This window comes from Mus caroli, unplaced genomic scaffold (genome assembly GCF_978045245.1).
Source record: "Mus caroli unplaced genomic scaffold, Mus_caroli_1 scaffold_6, whole genome shotgun sequence".
Classification (NCBI taxonomy): domain Eukaryota; kingdom Metazoa; phylum Chordata; class Mammalia; order Rodentia; family Muridae; genus Mus; species Mus caroli.
In genome coordinates this window covers 17735578-17744815 of record NW_028227261.1, presented here as the reverse complement: position 1 = coordinate 17744815, position 9238 = coordinate 17735578, and the positions used below count along the sequence as shown (strand labels likewise).

The 9238-nt window shown below is 48.0% G+C and overlaps 1 long non-coding RNA gene across 2 annotated transcripts; it reads left to right on the top strand.

Annotated features, from left to right (window-relative positions):
• The first annotated feature begins 394 nt into the window (after nucleotides 1-394).
• On the top strand, nucleotides 395-6154 carry LOC110292134 (uncharacterized). Of its 2 annotated transcripts, none has more exons than XR_002377666.2 (3): nucleotides 395-477; nucleotides 4655-4734; nucleotides 5952-6154. It is a non-coding gene; the product is annotated as an uncharacterized LOC110292134 (long non-coding RNA). The 2 variants fall into 2 exon arrangements; XR_002377667.2 differs by lacking the exon at nucleotides 395-477 and adding an exon at nucleotides 2047-2091.
• Nucleotides 6155-9238: the final 3084 nt, after the last annotated feature.

Here is a 9238-nt window from a genome sequence, read left to right as displayed (position 1 = left end):
GTTTTGCTAAAGGAATGGTGAGATGTGGGGTTTTTAGGGTGCAGGGTCCTAGGTCAGTCATCCCAGGTACTCAGGAGGTATAGGCGGGATTATAAACTTAAAGTCAGCCTGGACCACAGAGCAAGACTCCATCTAAAATTAAGACATAAAAAAATGAAAGAACTGAGGGTCCAGCAAGTTGGCTTAGCATGTCAAAGCTCTTGGCAAGCAAGCCTGACTCCCTGAGTTCTAGCCCAGAACCCTGGTAGAATAGAAGGCAGGAGGAAATGACTTCACAAAGATGCCCTCTGCCCCGTATTTGCATGCCGTGGCACACACTGGCTGACACATACATAATAATACATATATTTTTAAAAGTATGGGGAAGGATGTTCATTGTGAACAGCCTCCTGGCCAAGGACACATGTCTCTCTCTGTGGCTTGGCTGCCCAAAGGAGACCTCTTAGGATGACAGCTCAGACTTTCAGTGACAAGACAGTAAGTGGTCTTAGCCTTTGTTAATCTAGCTTTGAAAACTTCATGGTTGTCGGGACCTTGTGACACACACCTTAGTCCCAGCACAGGAAGCAGAGGCAGGTGGATCTCTGAGTTCAAAGTCAATCTGGTCAACAGAGTGAGTTCCAAGACAGCCAGGGCTACACAGAGAAACCCTGTCTAGAAAAGCAAAACCAAACCCACTAACCAAACAGACAAAGCATGGTTCCCCTTGTATTGCCTCTTTCTCTCTTCCTTTCTTTTCTTTGCTTGGGATGGGATCATCTTGGTTTTACAGTCCTTTTTGCCTCTCCCTCACCAGTTCTGGGATCACGGGCCTGTACTACCGTGCCCAGTTTACCCAAAGCTGAGAAGTGAACCCAGGGCCTCATGCAGGCTAGAGAAGCACTTCATTAACTGAGCCACACCCTCAGCCCTCAGAACCTTGCTTTAAACCCAAGCATGGGACTGACTGCTCTGGCTTTTCTTGGGGGCCACCAAGCACTTGAAAACTAAGAAAGTCTGTGGGAGAACAGGGCTAATTAGATCATTCTTACCTATCTGCAACAGACAGATTGGGCTGGTATTGTTGGGCCCAAGTCTGTCTGTTCACCGCAGGAAAGCTAATGTTCACAAGGACAAGGGCTTTGGAGAAGGGCACCGGGCTTTTCCAGTGTATCTCTTAGGGAGACAGTAGCCACAGCTGACTTGCATGGACCCCCTGATTGCAAGCCAGACAACTGCTTCCCTCACCTCCGTGTGTTCTTTTCATGACTCAAGCATGCTGTTGATGGGCCTGCATGCTGAGACTGGGGTTCGGGTGAGAGCAAGGTGTCCACCCCTCGCTTCTAAACTTCTCCCCACACCTGGGCCTTATCCGAAGGTCACCAAGGGTCTGTCGTTCTCAGTCCTGTCAGGACAGGCTCTGAGCACTGGGAATCTGAGAGTTTAGCTGGTACTCACTATAGCCGGTAACTAGGAAAACTGAGTCTTACAGGGGAGAAGAGCCTGGCCAAGACCACCATAGCGAACTGTAGAGTTGAGAGCTGGAAAGATGGCCTCATGGTTAAGAGTACTTGCTGTTCTTCTATAAGACCTGACCTTCGTTCCCAGCATTCATAACAGGCAGCTCACAACCATCTATGACCCCAAATCTAGGTATTCTGATGCTTCTAGCCTCTGGGGGTACATGTGTGCACCCCCAGATTAAAATTAATTAATTAATTAGTTAGTTAATTAATTAATAAATCACAGGGTTAGGGCTAAGAGGCCAAGTGTAGTCCACCAACTTGTGGTTTCCTGGCTCCCCTTTCCTGAGTGAGGTGTGTGGTACCAGCGTCAGTCAGACAAGAATGTCTCAGGCTTGGGTATCAAGGCTGCCTGGATCCCAGCTGCAGTTCCATCCTCTCAAAAGCCAAGGACATGGGGCGGGGGCGGGGTGGGAGTGGGGGGGAGAACAGAGGCTCAATCTCCCAGAGAAGTGAGTCTCATTTGCTGGAGTTGGAGCTGCGCCATCCACCTGCTTGAAGAGTCGCTAATAACTGCTGTGTTTTAACGATGTTAAATTAGCTGCAACAATATTGAAGCTCCGAAGGCTCCGGGAATTGAGTGCATCAGGTAGGGATGAATTCCAGAGTGTCTGCCTCAGGGCTGGGGAGGAGGAGCGGGAGGGATCCAGGGAGGGAGGACAAAGACAAGAAGACTGCTACAGATGGGAGACCAGACAGTCAGGGTTCAGATGTCCTGCCCACCACTTGACTGTGACGCCTCCTTCCAAAATAAACAGGATGGCCACTTAGAGCATCACAGCTGGTAGCTGATTACTCTCGGAATGCCAGGCCCTGGTCTAAGTGCTTTCCGAATATTCACTAATGATCTTCATGTCTCTGAGGTACCAGGTCTGTCTGGACTGGCTGTTAGAGAACCTTCTGGACTTGCCCTGTCTTTGAGGCTGTCACATGACATCGTTTCTGCATTCTCCCCTGAATTTATACATACACACATCACATACATATACACAAACACACATACATCCCTGGGGTATATCTATATCTATCTATAATATATATATTATATATACTAAGCATACACACATACATATATATATATATACAGATATAAACACACACATATAGTATACACACATAGAGATATACACACATACATACACACATATTCATATATATGGAATATATCTATATTTATCTATAGTATATATGTGTATATATGTGTTTGTATATATGTATATATATGTGTATATATATAGTATATATACTAAGCATACACACGTACATATATATATACACAGATATATATACACATATATAGTATAGCTACATTCATAGAAATACACACACACAGACACACACACACACATATATATGGAGTATATCTATATCTATCTATAGTATATATATATATATATATAGTATATATACTAAGCATACACACATACATATATATACAGATGTATACACACATATATAGTATAGATACATTCATAGAAATACACACACACATACACACACACATAAATATATATATATATACACATATATATATGGAGTATATCTATAGCTATATCTATCTATAGCATATATGTAGTATATATACTAAACATATATAAGATATATATATACACACACATATAGTATAGATACACACACACACATATATACTGTATATATACAAACACACACATACATACATACATACATACATACATACATACATACACATGGGCATACTCGTGTGGTATTTGTATACATGTATATGTGAGTGTGCTTATACTTGTGTGCACATGCAGAGGTCGGAAGTCAATAGCAGGTGCCTTCTATCTCCACCCTATTACTTGAGGCAAGTTCCTTCTCTGAGTCTGGAATTCCCTGTTTTGGTGTGACTGTGTGGCCAGCAAGCTCCAGGGATCCTCCTGTCTCTGCCTCTAGCCAGACAGAGGCTGACACACTCAGCTTTTCTGTGGATGCAGGGGGTCCCAACTCCTCCTGCAGCTCCTCACTGAGCCCATTCCCCAGTCGAGTGCTTTTAGAGAAAAATTTCATCTGACCTGGTGACTGGCTAAGACCTGAGAAGAGTTACAAGCCTTGGAGCAAAGGCTGAGGAAGGACTGCAGGCGACAGGTGTCATACATGCAGACACCATGAGCCCAGAGAACACGAGGCTATGGAAAGTGGCCCTAAGGACAAGCCACTTCAAAATATGACTATAGATCAGAACATGCCCATTCCAGATAGGCCCCCTTTGGCATAATGGCTATTTTGAGTTGGGGCTTCTGAGAGACAAAACCTTCCTTGTTTCTGGTACTCCTTCCAGCCAGCCCCAGCCTTCCGCAGACGTTCGTTTTCTCTTTTTTTTTTAAATTTTTAATATTTTTATTACATATTTTCCTCAATTACATTTCCAATGCTATCCCAAAAGTCCCCCATAGCGCCCCCCACTTCCCTACCCACCCATTCCCATTCTTTTGGCCCTGGCATTCCCCTATATTGGGGCATATAAAGTTTGCAAGTCCAATGGGCCTCTCTTTCCATTGATGGCCGACTAGGCCATCTTTTGATACATATGCAGCTAGAGACAAGAGCTCCGGGGTACTGGTTAGTTCATCATGTTGTTCCAACTATAGGGTTGCAGATCCCTTTAGCTCCTTGGGTACTTTCTCTAGCTTCTCCATTGGGAGCCCTGTGATACATCCAATAGCTGACTGTGAACATCCACTCCTGTGTTTGCTAGGCCCCGGCTCGTTTTCTCTTATTTCCAGAAACTCTGGTGTGGAGGTCTGAAGCTTAAAGGTCCCAGGAGACTCCCCTAGAGAGTTAGTGATTCCTCCCAGAATTCAACAGGAACAAATGCCAATCAACTGGTGTTTGCTTTTCTCTTGTTAATCTTATAGAAGCCCCAGTTAATGACTACAAGGGAAAAAGAGGAGATTCTCTTTCTTCACCATAGCGGGGATTGAGGATAGAGGGGGGCAGACGACTGGGCTGATTGGAAGCCGTGGTGCTCCTTGAGTGATTAACTTGCCGGGTACTCAGAAGCAATCAGCTGACCCAGTATGGAGAGGACACTACCAGGTCCACAGCCTGCTCTCAGTTGCCTGTGGCCCAAGCCAGGAGGAAATACTTTCTAGCAGAAGCAAAGTGTCTGCTTCATGCCTTCATTTCAGGGAGCTGTCCCTTGGGGGAGTTCACTTCTGACCAAGTCCAGACTCCCAATGTCACAGGAATCTTAGAGCCGAAGGAGAAGGTAAGCAAGGAGCATTGGTTAGACCAGTGCTTGTCCCAGGAAACCGTGGATGGAGTCAGGAGAGGCAGAGCACAGGTGAGCATGCCCAATACAGGGTAGGGGCCCATCACATCTAGTCAGGTGAACAAGGGGCGTGGCCCAGGGAGAAGGGGAGCAGAGGGCTCTCCCCCAAAGCATTTGTTTGTTTGTTTTTGAGACAGGATCTTATTATGTAACACAGAATCAGGCTGATCTAGAACTTAAAGAAATATACCTGCCTCCCGCATTTCTCTGTCTTCTTGGGTGCTGGAATTAACAGTGTGCATCAAGATGCCTGGCTGTTTCTAGGTCTCTTTCACAGGCATTTCAAGCTGGGGGAAGGGCCCAGTACTAGGATACGTGGTCGGAGATAGCTGGTTCAGCATCATATGGGATGATCTGAGGGTGGTTTTGCCATATCCCAGGTGCTTCATGGAGACAGCATCCAGGTAGTTGGTTGGTGCCCTTAGTCAAGGGTTTCTATTACTGTGCTGAAACCCCATGACTAAAGCAACCTGGAGAGGGAAGGGTTAATTCACTTATCGTTCCATAGAACAGTTCATCATCAAACGCAATAAGGGCAGGAACTCAAACAGGGCAGGAACCTGGAGGCAGGGGCTGAAGCAGAGGCCATGGAGGGATGCTGCTGTTCACTGGCTTGCTCCTCATGGCTTGCTCAGCCTGCTTTCTCAGGACCACCAACCCAGGGCTAGCACCACCTACCATGAGCTGGACCTTCCTCCACCAATCATTAATTAAAAGGATGTCCTATCACCAGATCGTATCAAGGCATTTCCCCAATTGAGGTTCCCTCCTTCAGATAACTCTAGCTTGTGTCAAGTTGACATAAAATTAGCCAGCCTTTCGGGGAGAAGTTGGGGCCTTTTGGGGAGAAGCCCCAGCTGGAGTTTGGGTGGAAGTTGAGGTCTCAAGTAAGGGTGAACTATCTCTCTGAGCAAAGACAGAAACCCTCCAGTGGGTGGGGGAGACCCCCTCATCTCAGCCCTCCCTCCAGGAGGGAGTGACATTTCAGCTCCAGTGATTCTAATTGAATTTAATTGTCTCCTCCAAGTTACGCTAAAACCTTTTCAAAGTCCCCTGAAATTAGGGACCATCGATAATACCACTCCTTGGGGGCTTTAATCCATGTCCTCCCCAGAACGGTGATTAATATTTTACAAGCTAATCATATCTTTCAGGCAGGCTGTCAGCAGAGGATCCGCTGTCTCTCATCAATAATGAAGTGCTCCCAGGCCCTCAACTGAAGCCTCCTGCATAATTCACCTCGAAAACCTCAAACAAAAGAGCCCAGGGCCCAGTCTCCTACCCCGTGTCCTTCCCAAATATCCAAGGAGTGGGGAGGGGCGGGGCAGGGCGGGGAGGGAAGGGCAGGGGACATAAAAGCTGATTGATGGGCACACATCTGGTCCCCCTCTTTAGTATGCACCCACCTGCCTCTGCCTTCTGTCATCAGCCTGCAGCCTTCCTTACCCAGCTCCTTCCTCATTTGTACCTCTCTCCCTCTCTCCTGCCCTTCAAAGTCCTCTTGTTTCTTCCTAATGGTGACACTGCTCATGGTCTTGATCAGCGCCTGCTCAGGGCATCCCATTCAGTAGAATGAGTTACCTCTATACCCATCAAAGAGATGAGTAAACTGAGGTCCACTGCTCAGGGTTGCAGCGTGAGTTGATGGCTGTCAGAAGCCTTTAGTCTTATGCCAACAGACAGGGCCCCTTAGACCTGGGCATGGAGACTAACTCAGGGCCTCTGACCTCTTTCCCCATCAGCTGCAGCTTGCCCCTTGCCCTAGACCAGTGATTCTCAGCCTTCCTAATGCTACTTTAGCACAGTTCCTCATGGTGTGGGAACCTCCAACCATAACATTATTTTCATTGCTACTATATAACTAACTTTGCTACTGTTATGAATCATAATGTAAATGTCTGTGTTTTCCAATGGTCTTAGGTGACCTTTGTGTAAGGGTCACGACCCACAGGTTGGGAACTGCTGTCCCAGGGGATGGTAGTGTCCGTGGACAGAGCTGGCCCTGGCTTCTCTTATGCTGGAGGTTCCATCACTGTAGTCACCCCATGGCCATGATCAAAGACCAGAGGTGAATAAGTCAGGGGCATGTGAGCTGGGGAGGAATGAAAGAGTCTATAACCGGTGGCCGCCATTGGCCTCTCCCTTCGCTGGCACTGCTGGGATGCTTGACCAGGCATATTTCAGGGTGCAAGCGGTCCTGGTGCCAGGGGACACTGGGATCCATTCCCTGCCTGCAAGTCTTGAGAGAGCAAGTCTCCAGGAGGCCAGAGAGAAAGCGCTGGGAGCCGGCTGGAGTCCAGGCTCACTGGAGCCATCTCAGCCCTTGGAGGAAAATCTTCTTCTCAGTGGATCCCACTTGTGGCTCCCTGGGTCTCTATGGTTGGCTCCAAATTTGGCTGGCTGACCTGATTCTGTGCCTGAATGACAGTAAATCCCTATCCCTGGGACCTCAGTGTCTGAACGACAGTACAGCCCGCTCCCTGGGACTTCATCTCAGCTTGCCAACCCCCCCCAAAAAAAACAAAAAACCTGCTACCTCCCCTTTTAGGTCAGCTGGAAGGAAGGACAGGCAGGGGACAGAAAGACTGACAGCCATTCAGAGGAAAGGCTGCCTTGGGTTCGGGTCTCTGTGATGAGCACCAGAACACCAGAACCCACTTCTGTTCACATGCTGGGGTACTTATAGGCAGAAGCGGGTGGATGGGACAGAAATAGACAAGTTTTCTTTCTGGCCTGTAGTTGGATGCTGCTGCCAGGGGCAACCAATGTCTGGGGATGAATAAATAAGTATCCCTGTTCCCTGGCCATTGCTGGGGGTCTGATAGGGTAGGGTAGGGGAACAGCAACCTAGAGAAGTCACATCAGTTGTAAAACCAAAGAATTGTCACCGTCCAGCTGAAATGGAGGTGTTGTACAGAAGGGCATAGCCTTGGCTAGCACTGTCCAACCTCTGTCTAATGCCTGGGCCAGCCTTGGGCACATGGGAAATGCTCTGAGAACCCCAAGACACGGTTCATCTGGTCACCCAGATGGAAAGGTCAGGGTCAGAGAAAGCAGCAGGCTGGGGACTGGGGTGTGAGGAGCCTGGCCACAGTCTGCATGTAGCTTTGGGTACGCTTTCCTCAGGGACACCGGTGGCCGTATGTGACCTTCGGCCTGACTCGTTCCTCCTTCGTGATTGCCTCATGGAACACATGTAGTAATCCTAAAAGCCAACTTGACAAGGATGTCCAGAGGAGGAACTGAGAGTGTGTGGAGTGACTAAGCACAGCACCCAGCTACTCGGGTGCAGGTACTTAGTCACAGTCACTCTCCTGGTCATGGTCGCTGGACAACTCAATTTTACTAAAAATCACAGACTTGTGCATTTCAAGTGGGTCAATTAGTTGGAAATATGTGTGTTTAGTCCATCAAATCTTGCCAAAGGAAACAGCGATGCATTCTTGGGGTCTAAGAATTCTTGCAGGTTGCATGCAAGGCCCTGGATTCAGTTCTGAGTCTATTTGTTCCCTCCAGGGGAACAGCTAAGCTTTGACCTCATCACCACAATCTACCGCACACAGCCAGCACACAGCCACAGACAGTCTCCACTTGCAGGCTCGGCTGTGAAGGACTTTGTAGTGTGGTTTCCCCTCCTCAGGCTGTCCCACCTACTTCCTGGAACCTGTTGTGTTTGCTCTTTCTATCGCCTCCATTTTAGATCTGACAGCAGAGGCCCAGAGAGGGCAAGTTGTTCACAAAGGCCACACAGGAGCCTAGGAGCAGAGCCCAGAAAGGTGATTGAGTGGTTTGGGGAACCAGGCAGACTTGGGTTCGATCCTCCTGAGTGGATTCTGATGATTCTTCACCTTCCTGCTCTCACATTCTCTTTCAAAGCTGGGTATGCAGCTCAGTGGTGGAGTGCCCGCGTACTGAGTATGGGTCCACAGAGCTCAGTGGTGGGGCGCCCACCTAGTGAATGTGGAGCCCTGGGCTTTCCTCCGGAGTCCTAGAATTAAAAAAAAAAAAAATTGAGCCGGGCGTGGTGGCGCACGCCTTTAATCCCAGCACTCGGGAGGCAGAGGCAGGCGGATTTCTGAGTTCGAGGCCAGCCTGGTCTACAAAGTGAGTTCCAGGACAGCCAAGGCTACACAGAGAAACCCTGTCTCGAAAAACCAAAAAAAAAAATAAAATAAAAAAAAAATAAAAAAAAAATTGAATGTGTGGGATGACTCCAAATTCTGTCTTGTAAAGTCTAGGAAGGAGGCGAGCATTCTTCGTGTGGTCAACAAGGCCACTGTGTTCTTTGCCCGCCTTTGGTAGGGGTTCTCTACTTTGATTAGTGACTATTTTCTGGGTGACAACTCATGGAAGTCCCTTGAGGGACCTGCTGCTATGTGCCAGAGGGTAACCCCTGCCCGGGGAGCCAGTCAGGCAGGGCACGAATGGACAAGGAGAGACA